We start from the raw sequence: 15,663 nt of genomic DNA, 5'->3' as shown, positions 1-15,663 counted from the left end.
TCACGTGGACAATACATACACCTGTACATATACATTTACATACAGTCACATATTTAAATTTACTTTCCCCAAATTATTGTGTGAGGTTTACAACGAAGGACCCTTGTAAAATACAATTAAAACGGAAAATCAAAGCTATGAAAGAATATGCTGACAGTGTGAGCTTAACCTGTGATTGAAAATCAGTTGTCAAAATAAGAAAGGAAAAGGACAAAACCTTTCTTATGCCATTTTACATAGTTGTATTTTCATAAGCCCATAGCATAAAAATTCATTATATTCTTTAAAAGCTTTGACTTGTTCTGATTGTATTTTTAACTTTTGAACACGGCTAGTGTTTAAAATTTCTTGATCTTTAGTCTTCAGTGAGAGAAGGACAAATCTACAAAATACTTCTTAAACTGCAAATTGCTACATTACATTAATTTTACCCTTCCTTTCCTTCTGTAGTGGTGAGGTTCTACCATACAGGAGATGTATCATACAGGAATTTTATGCCATTACTTCCTCTAGGAACAGGCGATTTTCCTTTCTAATAACTAGCAAGCATAGTGTCTAGCACATAGAAGTCTCTCAGTAAATGTTGTACAAAAGTATATAGATTCATGACATATGTAAAAATGATCCCTAGCACACCACTAACATTTAACCCGTGTTTAAACCAAACCAAACCAAAAGGAGCCCTGGGGATACAGTGGTGAAGAGCTCTGCTATTAAGCAAAAAAATCAGCAGTTCAAATTTACCAGCTGCACTGTGAGTAAAAGATGTGACATTCTGCTTACAGAGAGATCACAATCTTGAAAACCCTGTGGGAGGGGGGGGGGTTGGGTTGTTCTAGTCAGTCCTGCAGAGCTGCTCTACGTCAGAAGGAATTCAGAGGCAGCAGGATTTTGTTGTTGTTGCTTTCCTTTTTATTTGAAATACCTGTGTAGAAATAGCCTCTGTTATTTGTAGGTGTGGTCCCATTTGCTTTCCTACCCCTGTTCAGCTTGAGTGTCTATGTATGTATGTATGTGTTTGTTGTTTTTTGTTTTGTTCCAATGTGCCACTCTTCCAATATATACCATTTGCAGACCAGATTTTCAGTAACAGTAATGATTTGCAAGGAGTTATATTTTCCTATGCTATAAGCACTGGTCTGCTAACCACAAGGGTAGTAGTTCAAACCCACCCACTACCCTTGAAAACCCTATATAGGGTTGCTGTGAATTGGAATTGACTCGACAATACTTAAAAATAAAAACAACATACCTTTACCTATGGGCAAGAACCTTACCTCTCTGTTCTATCTGGTTAAGTTCTGGTGGGTTGGTTCCTGGCAAGAAGTAAGTGGTCTCGGAACAGGAGTGCATTGGGTATATAGAAATATATGGCTATATCATTGGTATGTGGAAAGAAAACATTAGGATTCTTATTTAATTTTTTATCTTGTGTTTTTTCATGAGTTTATGCTCAATAATAACAAATAATAGATGCACACAGTGGTGCATATATTTAATGTGTACATAAAAATATACATAGGAAAATCTTGTTGCTAAGTGCCATCAAGTCGGTTCCCCCCATAGTGACCCTGTATAGGGTTTCCAAGGAGAGGCTGGTGTGCTTGAACCACCAACCTTGTGGTTCAAGAAAGTCTTGTTGTTATTGTGTTAAGTACCATGGAATCAGTTCCGACTCATAACGACCCTGCACAGGGTTTCCAAGGCTGTAAATCTTTATGGGAGCAGAAAGCCTCATCTTTCTCCCACGGAACAGAGCTGGTAGTTTCGAACTGCCAACCTTGAGGTTAGCAGCCTGACTCATAACCACTACGCTACCAGAGCTCCTTAGTGACCAAAAAATAAATAAATAAATAAATAAAGAGTTTTCCTATAGTTGGGTTTGAGGGTTAGGAGTTGAGAACAGACTTGTCTTTTATATTTTTCATAAAATAAATATACTAATAAATAATTCACACTTTGCTTGGCAATTAAATATATCAAGTTAGATTGATTTTTTCTTCTTCAAAAAACTGGATATTGAAATCCTAAGAGAGTTTTTCCATTGCTTCCCCCTCTTTCCCAACTGCCTCTTGTCCCTGCAGTTTGTCATTTGGAAAGAAGGACAATAAAGTTACTCAAAAACTTTAATATTCAACAAATGTTGAATATTAAAAATAGTGGCATTTTTCACTGGTATTCTATGTGATATCAAATAGGTTATACAATTTCTCCCTGCCTCATTTCCCTTAGGGGTAAAATAGAGATAATAATACTTAGCAATGACCACATAGCAGTATATTGTTGTTGTAGTTGTGTGCTATCAAGTAGGTTCCAACTCCTAGATACATTGTATAGGGTTTCTGAGGAACAGATGGTAGGATTGAACTGCTGACTTTGAGGTTTGCTGTCTAGTGCTTATCCTACAGCGCCACATGAGAACTCCACTATATTGTGGATAAAGCACAATCTACTTCTCTGTCAACTAAATACAGGGTGTCATTAGTGTAACTTTTAATAATCAGTCAAAACTGTAGTTTGTACATTCTTTTCCCTTTGGGAAAAAAATGAAACCTATTTATAAATACTACTATTTGTTTTTGAAACTTCATAGTTTTAATTTTTCTCTGTGTATGTGTCTAATTCCCACTTTCTTTACATACACACTTGATTTATCGAAGTGGAAAAAAGACCTTAAAATGCAACCAAAGAAATAAATGAAAATTTAAAATAAGTTGACTTATGTGGCGTTTCTTTATATTTTAAAGCTTTGCATATAGGCTACAAAATTAAGGTGTTTATTTTAATTTTCAAAATATTTAAGAATAGTCCTGGTGTGGCGCTGTGGGTTAATGCACTGGACTGCAAAGTCAGTTTGAACCTCAAGGTCAGTGGTTCAATCTTGCCAGCCACTTGTCGGAAACCCTATATAGGGTTGCTATGGGTTGGAACTGATTCAACGGCACTTAACAATAAGAATAGTTTACAGATTTTTAGACCAGAAGGAACCTAAAGAAAACACCTAGGTCCTAGGATAATGCCTCGTGCAAGTTGCTGTTAAGTGCTGTTGAGTCAGTTTCAACTCATAGTGACCCTGTATAGGGTTTCCGAGGAGTGACTGGTGGGTTTGAACTGCTGACCGTGAGGTTCAGACTGATCTTGTGGTTCAGTGTTTATCCTACAGTGCCATACCAGAACTCCAGTGCACAGCAGGTGCTGAATAAATATTTATTAAAAGGAGTTAAGGAGAAGTTTTTTATTTTAATCTTACAAAAACAAGACACAAAACAAATGAGCACTGAAGAAGGTTAGTAACTTGTCAAGGTTGCTCAGCTAGTTAGTTTAAAAGTTGGGCATAGACTTCAAACCACAAGGTTGACATTTCAAACCCACCAGCTGCTCCTCCGAAACCCTATACAGGGTCACTATGAGTCAGAACTGACTGTTCGGCACCACACCAGGAATCCAGCAACCCTACTGGTTGTTAAGTTGTTGTTAAGGTTAGTATGAATCACAAGGCAGTGGTTCAAACTCACCAGCTGCTCCTCAGAAACCTATATGGGATCACTATGAGTCAGAATGACTTGATGACACTTAATGGCAAAGGGTCTCTGAGGAGCCCTAGTGTGGTGCTGTAGGATCAGCACTGGATTGCTAACCTCAAGGTCTGTGGTTCAAAACCATCAGCAGCTCCTCAGAAACCCTATATAAGGTCACTATGAGTAGGAACCTACTCCATAGCACTCAGCAACCACAACATTGAATTGCTGAAGGGTATAAATTCTAAGCCTAACTTTTAAACTAAATAACTGAGCAACCTTGACAAGATACTTAGCCTCTCCGAAGCTCAGGTTGCTTTTGTGTTTTGAATTTTTAAGATGAAGATGCAAAGGTTCTCCCTGATTCCCCTCTATAGGATGGCTGGAGTCCTGTTGTGGATAAGCACTGGGCTGCTAACCACAAGGTTGGAAACTCAAACTCCACAGCCCTCCTCAGAAACCCTTTTCAGGGATGCTAGGAGTCGGAACTGACAACAACAAAATATGGTCACTGAGTTGGAATCAACTTGATGGTAAATGGTTTGTTTTGTTTTAAGTTTTAGCCAACAACAACCACCTGTAAGTTTATTGTACTGTGGTATGTGAGTAGCTGTGATATTGGAAGGTATGCCACCGCTATTTCAAATACTAGCAGGTTCATCCATGGTGGACAGGTTTTGACAGAGCTCCCAGACTAAGACTAGGAAGAATGGCCTGGCAATCTACTACAGAAAATGAGCTAACAAAAAGCCTTTGAATCACAACACAGTATTTATTGTCCAATATCATGCTGGAAGATGAGCTCCATGAATTGGAAGGCACTCAAACGATTCAAGAATGCCAGTGCTGTTGAGGATGGTGTCGGACTGGGCAATGTTTTACTCTGTTGTACACAGGGTTGTCATGAGTTATTGCCAACAATAATTTCCAGTTTCGGATTTTTTCCTCATCAACTTACTCACTTGTTTATATCTATCAAATATAATCTGCCAAAATTGCATCAAAATGGAAAAATCAGAAAAAATGGCTTTTGATTCCCAATCATATATGATGTAAAAACATGTAAAGCAAAAATCATTTCTATGTACCAGGGTAAGTAAAAAAGTATTGCTTTATGAAAATCATAGACACCTTTTATTAAATAAAAATATCAAAATATGAAGCCATTGTTTCTTTACACATTCTCTATCTGGGTCTGGACACTTCTGAAAGTGGTGTTTCCATCTCTCCAACCCTTCCTAGAATTCTGAACTCTTTGATTAATACAATGTCAAAACAAGAGTTCTGTAATTCTTGATGGACTCAAATTGTGTTCCTTTAAAATGTTTTCTGAGCTTTGGGAACAGAAAGAAACCCGAAGGAGCAAGATCAGGAGTAACTGGTGGATGAGGTAAGGTTTCCCAACAAAATTCATACAGTACAACCCTTGGAAAATGAGCAGGTGCATTGTCATGATGGAAAAAAATTCCATAGTGCAACTTTCTTGGACATTTTCTCACCAATGCAGTTTTCAATCTTTTTTTCTAAGTTCCTAAAAAGACCCTTGTTGGTCCCATGTCCTAAAAAAAAAATCTCTCAAGATTATCACTTTGGAGTCCAAAAAACAGTTGTTATGATCTTCTCAGCTGAGCTCTCTGACTTGAATTTAAGTGGCCCAGCAGATCTCCTGGAGAGTAACTGTTTTGATTGGACCTTTTTTGAAGGCTCCCTAATGAGACTAAGACAAGTGTATTACTGACAGAACTTGCACGCAACCATCCACTGATTGCAGAGACATGGTTTGTTTGGGGGTGGGCGGGAGGGAACCCTGTGCATGTATGAACTGGAACCCAAGTAGCAATACTTTGTGACTTACTCTAATATAACACTAATAAATAAATCTTGCACATATTGAATCAAAATGTATATTTTCAAGCGGAAAAGTTTAATAGCCAACGTTTCGTGATTTATTCTACCTTACAGCATTGCTTTCATGCCCACACAGGTGCTTGCAGTTCTCTGACCAGCTAAAACTAGATTGACTCCTTCAAACAAATGTTTATCTTTATGACTGTATATTGTTGGATTGATTTTTTCTGAATTTAACTACCAATGTGGCATTAACAACCTCAGTCCATTATAGTCTTAATAAACTTATCTTGCACTATTTTGGCCTATGCGATAGCTAACCCATCGACCAAAAAAAAAAAAGAGAAAAAAAGAGAGAGAGAGAGAGAGAAGAAAACCCAAGCTGATAAAAGCCTTTCTTAAGACACTTGTTAGCCAGGTCAGGCTGTAAAATCATAACACAATGCACGCCTTTTTCATGGGGCACCACAAGGCAGCGATTAAAAAAAAAAAAAAAAAATCCTTCACTTCCATATCCAGTGGAGTTGTAGTTTATTACCATTACCCTCCCAAGTCAAAAGGACACCAGTTTCAAATCTTGCAACTTGGTGCTGACGGGGTTTCCCTCTTTTACTCCACTCAGCTGGGCCTCTCTACCTGTCCTCTCCTACTGTCTACAGGTCCCGAACATTAGAAAATAGAAAATGTGATGATCTTTGTGTGTCTCTGTAAAATGTGTGTATGTGTGCGTGTGTTTGGGTGTAACAGGCCTTCTGTTTGGCTGCGCAGCCTGTCTGTCAAATCGCGGGCCAATGGTAGGCTGTCTTATATAAAATGAGTGTTTTCAGTCTCTCTGGGTTGCATGTACTGTATGTGGAGCAGTGTACAGTGAAGCGGAGGCAGAGCGGCTCCGCGAGCTCCTCTCCACTTTCCCATAGAGAAACCCTAACTGGCCGCTGAGGGCGAACCACACACACGCCCTCACGCCCCGCCAGTCCGCGAGGTAAGCGCCCCCCATCCTTAGCCCTTCCTGGGCTCTCTCTCCGCACTTTCTGTTTTCATACTCACTTGCGAGCCGCGGGGCTGCAGCCCCAAGGACTCCGCGGCAGGAGCAGCGGCGGCGGTGTCGGCAGTCGGTAGGGTGGACTTGAGGAAGACGGAGGGAACCCCGCGCGTCTGGAGCCGCCGCCAGCCGGCCCGATCCCCAGGCACTTTCCCCCTCCGCCAAAACTTTGGATCTGGAGAGGTCGGGGACGAGGGTCGCGGCGCCCGCGCCGGCGGGGGGCGGGGGGGCGAGGAGGCAATGCCCTGCGAGCGGGAGGCTGGGGGCCGGGCTGGGGAGTAGTAGGCCAGCCAGTGCCAGGCTGCGTTTGCAACCAGCACCTCTCGGCACACAGGCAGCGCCGCCCGAGAGGGGCACAGGCGCCGGGGAGCGGGCAGAAGCAGCCAGAGGAAAACAACAACAGCCCTCACGCCGGCGGGCGGCTTGTGGCCGCCCGAGGAGCCCCAAACTTCATCTCGGCGAAAGTACGTGGATCCCAGCTTGGGCTCGACTGCCGGGGAGGTGGGGCCTGGGGAGCTGGGGCAGGGGAGGAAGGTACGAGGATCCAGTACTCAGTGGATTTATTGAACGTTTCGTCTGCGTTGGTGACCGGGAACAGCAGCCCAGTTGCTCGTTCATCTGTAGAGTTGGGATTTGGGTGTTCCGGCCCCACAGATCGGTGCCCTCTCACCCCCCACCCCTAAGCAAATGCGCGGCGAGTAGAGAAAGTGCTGTTTTAGTGCCAGAATAGCCAGTAGAAAGAATAGGGGGAGAGGGGGAAGAAGGCGAGGGAGAAGAGGAGCGAGAGAAGAGGGAGGGAAAGAGGGAAGGGGGGGATAAAAAAGGGGGGTACGGAAGGGAAGAGAGGAGGGGTAAGAGGAGGAGGGAGGCTGTGTCAGGATTTTGCTTGAATGTGGGATTATGTTGTGTCAATAAGTTTAAGGTGGAGTGAGCGAGGCTGGGGGTGGTGGTGGAGGGGAGGAGGAAGGCCTTGGCTGTTTAAAGTCTTATTTCTGAAGGTAAGTTATCGCATTGCATAGTCGCGATGACAGAAAACTTGCAGATCCTTTATCCAGAGATGGGGTCGATGCCTCTAGAAAGAGCTCCCCAGGCTTCTTGAGCCACACTCGTGTTACACTGTTATTTGCTGCGATCCGGGTCGCTAGTAAATTACAGAAATCAGACTCGAGGTTTCTTTTCCTCCTCCACCTCGTCTCGCTCGCTCGCCCTCAGAAATGTATTATGATTTTTTGTTTTTTGGTATTGTATGAAACTTAACGTAACTGAGACCAAACCTGAGTCCTGTAATGTAAAAGGATCCTGTATCCAAGAATCTGGAACACGTTTACGTGTGAAATGTCTGCGATCATTTCTGCTAAATGAGGAAGGTAAAACGAAACGATGCAAAAAGCTAAGACACAACATGTACGACAGGGGGGGGCGAAGAGAGAAGCTATTTTTTGCTTTCTTTTCTGTAGAAAGGAAAATAAAGCGTGCATCCCCCTTCCCTCCCGGTGTGTAGGGTCTAGTCAATATTTTAACTGTCTGAGGACAAATTAGTCCAGGTGGATCTTGGTGAAAAGTTTCACGAGGTGGGGTGGAGGTGGAGGGGGGAACGGAGGGGAAGGTGGGTGGAGGTTGTGGGGGATGGGGACGGAGCGAGCTCTGCCTCTGCTAATGGTCATTGGCCTGGGGCTTTGAAACCATTGCCTGTCCTGCTAATGACACGTCCAGTTCTAGTCTCCCGGCCGCGAATGCGGGCCGCCTTCCCCAGATCTGGCTAGTGGGGACTGGGGTACTTTCCTCGCGCAGGGAGGGGCGTTCTTCGCCATCCCCTAAGGCTGCCCACTCGCGGCGTGGGCCCCCCACGCACACCTCCTCCATGCGCGCCATCGCCACCTCTGCTCGCGCGACTTTTGTAGCCAGCCCTCGGGGGTCCCCGGCGTAGATGTCCCCGCGCGGTCACCCTGCGCCCGGCCCCACGCGCACCGCGCGGTCCAAGCCAGGAATGGCAGAGCGGGCCCGGCAGCGGCGGCGCCTCCCCGGGGGGCAGCGGAGGCAGCGGCGGTGGCGGCGGGATCTTCGCTGGGGCCCGCGGGAGGAGGAGGAGAAGGGGAGGGGGGAGGAGGAGGGGAAGGAGGAGGAAGAGGAGGAGAGGGAGGCGTTCTCTGCCTAGACCGTCGCCAGTTCTAGCGGGCATGGGGACACTCCATCCGCTATGGAAAGGTGTTTAGCTGACTTTACTCCCGGAGCGTGGGATTTGCACTTCATTTGTTTTTTCCCTATCCCCCTCTTCCCCAAAGCAAGATGGACTCTTATTCCCTTTCTCTTTCTCCCTCTGCCTCAGCCCTCTGTCTTGTCAGCCTAATTTAAGATCGACATTTTGTACTAAGATGCAAACTTGATGGTGACCAGCAACAAAGCCGGGGCGGGATCCTGGCTCCCGGCACCCTGACCTCGCAGACCTGGTGGCCCTACACTTGCTGCGGGGTACTCTGGCGAATGTGTTTTCAGTGGTTTCCTATCTCCGTTTCGGGATGGTGACCGGGGCCGGGCATTTGGGCGACGTCTGTGGCCTCCCAGGTCTGCAGAGCTGAGGGCTGCATTACCTGGACCCGTTGGCCCTGCCATTCCACTTTCCGCTGGCTCCTGGGCACCATGGAGGCTCGGGCTGCCCATCGACCGCTATATGACATGTACACTAGTCATATACTGGACTAGTGTATATGTCCTGGGGGCGGTGAACACTTGGGCAAGTTGATGAATGATCTCAGTGTGGATTTTGCGTTTGTAGAGTAGATCAACTTTTTGCGTTGTACATACAGGGAATAGGGAGTGAGGGTGCTGGAGATACCCTAGAATACCAGCTGGTTTGCCCACCAGCCTTTGCCCTTTGAATACCCAGAGCTTCTTGGCCTTTGCTTGGGGGAGGATATGGGGAGGGGAGCTCAACTCCTAGGTTTCAGAGTACTTCCTACAAGATGTATATTACAAGATGTGGGATTCTGTTAGCCCTACCATACTGATAATGTACCTTTATTTGATACTTTATAGGTCACTATCATATAACAAAGACTTTGCTGCAGTTCAGCTAACTCCCTGTGTACTTTCCATTTACCTTCCTGAGTAAGTATACAAACTCTTCATACAGGCAAGCTGGATGGTTATTGTAATGACATAAAGGGTCTTTATTGTTTGCTTGGGAAGATGCTAGATTGGGATTGCAAAACTTCAGAAAGCTTTTCTCACTGAGTTTGCCCCCAACAGAAGTCAATTGATAATTCTTAAGTGTTATAATAATAATTAAGTTGTGGGTTATAATTATTAAGATGGTGTTGGTGGTTGTGTGCCTTGGAGTCTGTTCCTGAGGCTGTAAATCTTTACTGGAGTAGAAAACCTTGTTGTTGTCTGAGAAGCAGCTGGTACGTTTGAACCGCTGACTTTGAGGTTTGAAGCCCAACAAGTTTAAATGTTTAGTCCATGTTTATCTGCAAGTAAATGTCATTTGAAAATTTATTGTTAAATTGATAATGAAATTTTAAAGATTTGAAAGTCTAGGAAATACAGTGCTAGACAGTAATATAGAAACCAGGGCTGTTGTTTCATTCAGAATCCACCCCCTGCTGAGCATCTGTATTCCACCCCAGCGATCTACATACAGTTTCATAAGACTCTCAGGTGAGTCTTATAGACCCAGGTGATTCTTATATATACATAAGATCTTGCTAAAATGTAGATTCTGATTCAGTATATGGGAGGCAAGTTCTCAGCTGGCGGTTCAACTGAATGAAACAGTTCAAAGCCCTGAACAGAAAAGATGCAAAATATGAGTGAAGTCAATTATTAAAAACTCATTAAAGAAGCATGATGCAGAAGACTTCTCTAATTGTAGTGACTGACATTTGATTATTCTCTCCTAAGCTCTCTTTCTTGGGTAACCTGTATTTGTGACAATTATTTTTGGGGCGAGGAAAGGTAGATTGGGTAGTCTAATACATATAACACGTAGTGTACCAGCGTGATTCAAAAGATAAATATCTGTCCAAATTGGATCATCATTTTCTTCTAAGTTTTATAGGTGGAGAAATTAGGAACATTTAAGTAGACTAATATAAGACCTCATGGCAACAATTGTGAGGTTGGCCCAGGATCGGGCAGTGTTTCGTTATGATGTGCATAGGGCCGCTATGAGTCAGTACTGGCTTGATGGCACCTAACAACAATAAAAAACAACAAATTTTTTTTATCATTGAGATCAGCTCTTAAGTGCCTTTTTCAGATATAACCCCCCCCCCCAAGTGGAAAAATTGGGGAAATATATGTGGGACAGCAAATGCTTGAAAAGTTTGTTTTTGAGATGTAACAGTTTCAATGAAAACGAAGTGTCTTTTAGAATATTTTAAAGCAATGTGGTGAGCCCAAACTGCGGAGAACCAACTTCCCGTTTGTCCTTCCATTGTAAAGAACATCCTAGGTACTTTCAGTTGCTGATATATTAACATAGTTAGTTGTACTAAGTTGTGTAAATCAGGTGTGGTACCTTGTAATATAGTGAAGATGGGATTATGCTTTGTGAGTGAAAATGGACTAAAACTCAGGGGCTTTGTCTGTTTTACTTCCTGGGTTGCTTAGATAATGTTCTCATTACCAAAATGTTGTCTTAGAGGAATTGAGTTGGACAACCAGCTTGTATGGTAGTCTCTACAGCAACATCAGTTTGAGGTCAACAATCAGGAGCAACAGCATACAGTAGCAAAATACATTCTGACATTTATGAGGACTTTAGATAATCTTTGTAATACAACAAGCTTTTGCCATTATGGAATGTTAGTATTACATTATTTAAGATAATTAGATGTTTCATTCAGTTGGAGATTTCATAATACAGGTCAATTGGAGCGGTCAGAATGAGATGGCTTTGTAAACTGAAGTTAGTATACATTAAAATATGTGGATTTTAGTGCTTGTTACTTTTTTTTCAAAGCTTGTTTCGAAGAGAAGTTTTTCATTTTTGAACATATGGCATGAGTATTCCAAATGCATTCCTGATTACTATAGAACACCACATTTATACATGTGAGCCACATTATTTTGTTCACTGAAGCAAACTTAATGTTAGTTCTTTCCCTATGGAAATATATTTGACCAGCTCAAATATTAATATAAGAACTAGTAATTTCTAGAATAAAAGTGATCTGATGAGCTCTTGAATTTCTTTGAGATATCAAATAACTGTTTCATTAAGAGCAGTATTTTCAAGAACAGTCTTGGTCTTTGAAGTCAGAGAAGTAGTTTTATAGTGTGAAACTTGTTAGAATGAACTAAAAGAGTCACTATGCAATGAATTACCTGTTCTGTGCATCTAAAATGTATTGATCAGATTTGAGGCTAAATGATCACAATAAGAATTCAGTTTACATAGTTTATGCTTCTACATCATGAAGAGTTTCCAGACTTAACATTTTATTATTCTTCACATCGTTGTTAAGTTTGAAAGCAGGAGTTTTAAGCTGTGATTCGCTCTTAATGCTAGTAATTGAAAAGGGAACTCATTTATGTTATTTCTTAGTATTATACCTTTGAAGGTACGGTGGAGGTATTAGGAAGATTGTTCCATTAGAGATTTTTAGATACTAAAAACAAAAACAACTATTTTGAGAATTTTTGAAAATCCACTTTGGTCTTTGTATCAAAAAGAAAAATTCCAGTTTAAGGGTTTATATCCTATCTGCTTTTATCATAATTAGAAAAGTGGGTACCACCTTTGTTTGACCCTATAGACCTGATCTTTATGTTTAATGCATTGAAAAATAAGACGTGCTTAGACATTGAATTTAGATATTTGTTGCTAAGTGCCATGGAGTTGTTTCCGACTACTAGCAACCCTTTATAGGGTTTCAAAGGAGTGGCTGGTGGGTTTGAACCACCAACCATGCACTTAGCAGTCTGGTGCTTATCTTACAGCACCACACCAGAACTGCAAATTTAGTTATAGCTTTAAGTGAAAGCTAGGCTATGCATATAATGTAATTTGCTTTTGTTGTAATTAATATGATTTTTTTTTTTGTGTAGTGAAAAAGTAGGAACAGTAAGTTTTAAAATAGTGGGATGCAACTCATGAAAATCTGATTCAGCTGCTAAGGTACTGATAAAGCCATATTTTTCAGGTAAAATTGCAGACACAATTACTAATTTTTTGTCATCAAGCTACTTAAAGTATACTTTTCCTATATCTAATAAAAGGAGCTCTGTACATGGTTAAAAGCATGAGGTAAAAAAAAGGTAAGAACCATAATTTTAAGTGGCTCTTGCTTAAAATATCAATCACTTATTTATTGGAAATCCTTAATAGAATTAATAAAGGCTTCATTTCTCAACCCCAATTTAAAAACTTGTGAAAACAGTCCCATTACAGGTATGCATGCTTTTTTTTGCTATACTAAAAGAAATCCTAGAAATTATTCTGCCTCATAAAAGTGCAGAAAATGCTTAAGATTGTGATACTTATTGCCTTAAATTACTAAATTTAGGAATTAGCTTTGGTACACTGCATCACCCACCTTGCGAGATACCGATATTTAAAATTTAAACTTTGAAGGCCTCCTCATTAACAAAATAAAATAACCACTCAGAACACATTTTAAACAAGTCTGCATGGCAAAGAATGCTGATTTTTTCTTTTCCTTGTTTCAGTTTCAGGTGAAAACAAACTCAACTTTAGCAAAAGCACTATGATTTCACAGCTTCATTTTTATCATGTACCCAATTAATAAGGAGCACTGGTAAACATAGTGGTTACCAGTCAGGCTGCTAATCTCAAGGTTAGCAGTTTGAAACTACCAGCTGTTCTGTGGGAGAAAGATGAGGCTTTCTGTGCCCATAAAGATTTATAGCCTCGGAAGCCCTGTATAGGGTCACTATGAGTCGGAACCGACTCCATGGCACACCACACCACCACCACACCACCCCAGGTAAATGGGATGCAGGTGATCTTCAGGCTCTCATTTGAGAAAACAGTATTCTGAAGGTAGTAAGGACAGAGGCTGAAGACTGAATAGAGGTTTTTCCAGCTTGCAGATTCTGTGACTGTAATTCAATCAGTGGTTTGTAGTGCCTCAAGGGCAGTCATCACCTCCTGTGTCGAATTGTAGATATTTCTATATTTTAAGTCATACCTGAGGAAAGTACTTTTTGAGTACAGCCTCACTCAACATTCATATGTGTTCATCTTATCCTTTAGAAGGCAATTACAGTTCTTTGAAATGCTAGTCCATCATTTTAAAACTGCAAAGATGTACCCAGAAAATCCTTATATATTAATGGGGATTGTTTTCATTTAGTTTTTTTCTCTTTCATAAAAAAAAGATAAGGTTAGAATTGAAATAAGAACCAATTACATGAGGGAAATGCTCCCATCTAAAAGTAGAAGGAAGCAGTAAAGACTCTCATCTAAAAGTAGAAGGAAGATGGAAGAATGGGGGACTAACCGATTAAATAAAAACTGAAACATTAACACTCAACCATAAACAAACCCACTGCCATCGAGGTGATTGTGACTCCTAGCCATTTGTAGGATAGAGTAGAACTGCTCTGTAGGGGTTCCAAAACTACATCTTTACTGAAGCAGACTGCCATAGCTTTCTCCCACAGTTTCTGCTGGCTTTCAACCACTGATCTGGTTAGCAGCCAAGTGCTTTAATCTGTTCTTAAACAATGATATGCGTACGAAAGCAAAAATTTAATAATTTAATGTACACATGTCAGTACACAGATCTAGATAGTAAAATAACTTCAGAAATTGCATGTAAAACAAAGAAAAAGTTAATGAGTAGAATATTATTATATCATAGAGAACATAGTCAAAAGTTCTGTAAAATGTTCATCAGTCATAGAAACCAGTCAAACATGGTCCTTAGATGAAAAATGGTTAAGGAATAAAACAAGCTCCAGGAATTGAAGAACTGAGCTCCTACAAGGGACATATAGGACTATAATATTTTGTAAAATGAGGAATTAAATAAAAGATTGATAATCAGAAGAGAAATGAGAATGAGAGCAGGAATTATTTAAAGCAGCTGTATTTCTTTTGTTTAGAATTCAATTCTGGGTTATAATTATTAAGATGGTGTTGGTGGTTGTGTGCCTTGGAGTCTGTTCCTGAGGCTGTAAAAGTTACTTTTAACTGGGATTTGTGGTAAGAACTACCTTTTATACTCTGAACCACAAACGAGAATTGAATCAAAAGTGTCTTGAAACAGTACTGGCATTGCTCTAGAATATTTTCTATTCTTATCTAATCTTTATAAGTTCAATTTAGTCCATATTATTTTATATAAGAAAAAAAATGCTGGCTGTCATCCACTAAATTGATTTCATAACTTTTGGTTTGGAAAAACTAACGTCGAGTGTTAAAAATGGACCCCTTAGGTCCTCTTCCCTGATAGTCTGATTCATTTTGTCTGGGGTGGAACCTAGGAATCTTCATTTTAACAAGTACAGATGATCTTTGGATACACGTTGAAAAAGGCAGGTATAAGGGACAGATAATAGCTAAAGATTGAATTCAAGTCTTTTGTTGAGTTTAGGGTTAGAGTTTGACTGCTGTGGTCCCTTCCAGTTTCAAGATTCTGTGGCTGTTTTAGTTACATGTTTGCACTACTGAGAGGGCCCATGTCACCTCTATTTCGTCTTGTAGTAACAGGTGTAGTATAAAGAGCAGAGGCTTCATAGCCAAAGAGCCCTGGGTTCCATTCCTGCCACCTCTGTTCCTTACTAGTTGAACGACTTTGAGTATGTCACTTAACATCTTTAAACTTCCTTTGCGTTATGTGTAAGATGGGTATATTAATAATTACCTTACAAGAGTGTGAGAATTACACAATAATGCATGTAATGTCTTTCATCCACACTTGACATTCATTGTATAGTTCTATTTTATAATTAATATCTCACTTCACCCCAGGACCCCCTAAATTTGAAATTCCTTGAAAATGTGCCTGTTAACTTTTACTTTTTCTAAAGCAATTTTCAGTACCAGTATCATGGCACACTGAATGTGTTTTTGACTAGATGTGAAGTGTTTGACTAATAATTTGTTACCAAAGAGAATGATAAGAATAACCAGAAAGAAAAAAGAAAAGAGCTGTGTGCTCCGTCACTACTCCTTTAGGTTTGGAGACTGGGTTTGGAAATCAGTCTTTGAAAATCAGAGTGACATAGTGTAGGACAGGAGAACAGCTCTTCTTATATTTTAAGGTAGGTTTTGTTTTTTTTTTT

At 41.0% G+C, this 15,663-nt stretch overlaps 1 protein-coding gene across 2 annotated transcripts in view; it reads left to right on the top strand.

The window, feature by feature from the left end:
* The first annotated feature begins 6,183 nt into the window (after positions 1-6,183).
* The window catches only part of BBX (bobby sox homolog (Drosophila)), a 351,342-nt gene continuing 341,862 nt past the window's right edge, over positions 6,184-15,663 (top strand). The window contains exons 1-2 of one of the 2 annotated variants that reach the window (XM_006873315.1): positions 6,184-6,348; positions 9,442-9,513. The gene's annotated coding sequence lies outside the window, so the exon portion shown is untranslated. The remainder of the gene's footprint in view (positions 6,349-9,441; positions 9,514-15,663) is intronic. The other variant, XM_006873314.1, reaches the window with a different exon arrangement.

Source organism: Chrysochloris asiatica, unplaced genomic scaffold (assembly GCF_000296735.1).
Source record: "Chrysochloris asiatica unplaced genomic scaffold, ChrAsi1.0 scaffold00236, whole genome shotgun sequence".
In the NCBI taxonomy this organism is placed as follows: Eukaryota; Metazoa; Chordata; class Mammalia; order Afrosoricida; family Chrysochloridae; genus Chrysochloris; species Chrysochloris asiatica.
The sequence above is the reverse complement of the archived record's forward strand: the minus strand, read 5'-3'. Positions and strand labels throughout refer to the sequence as shown.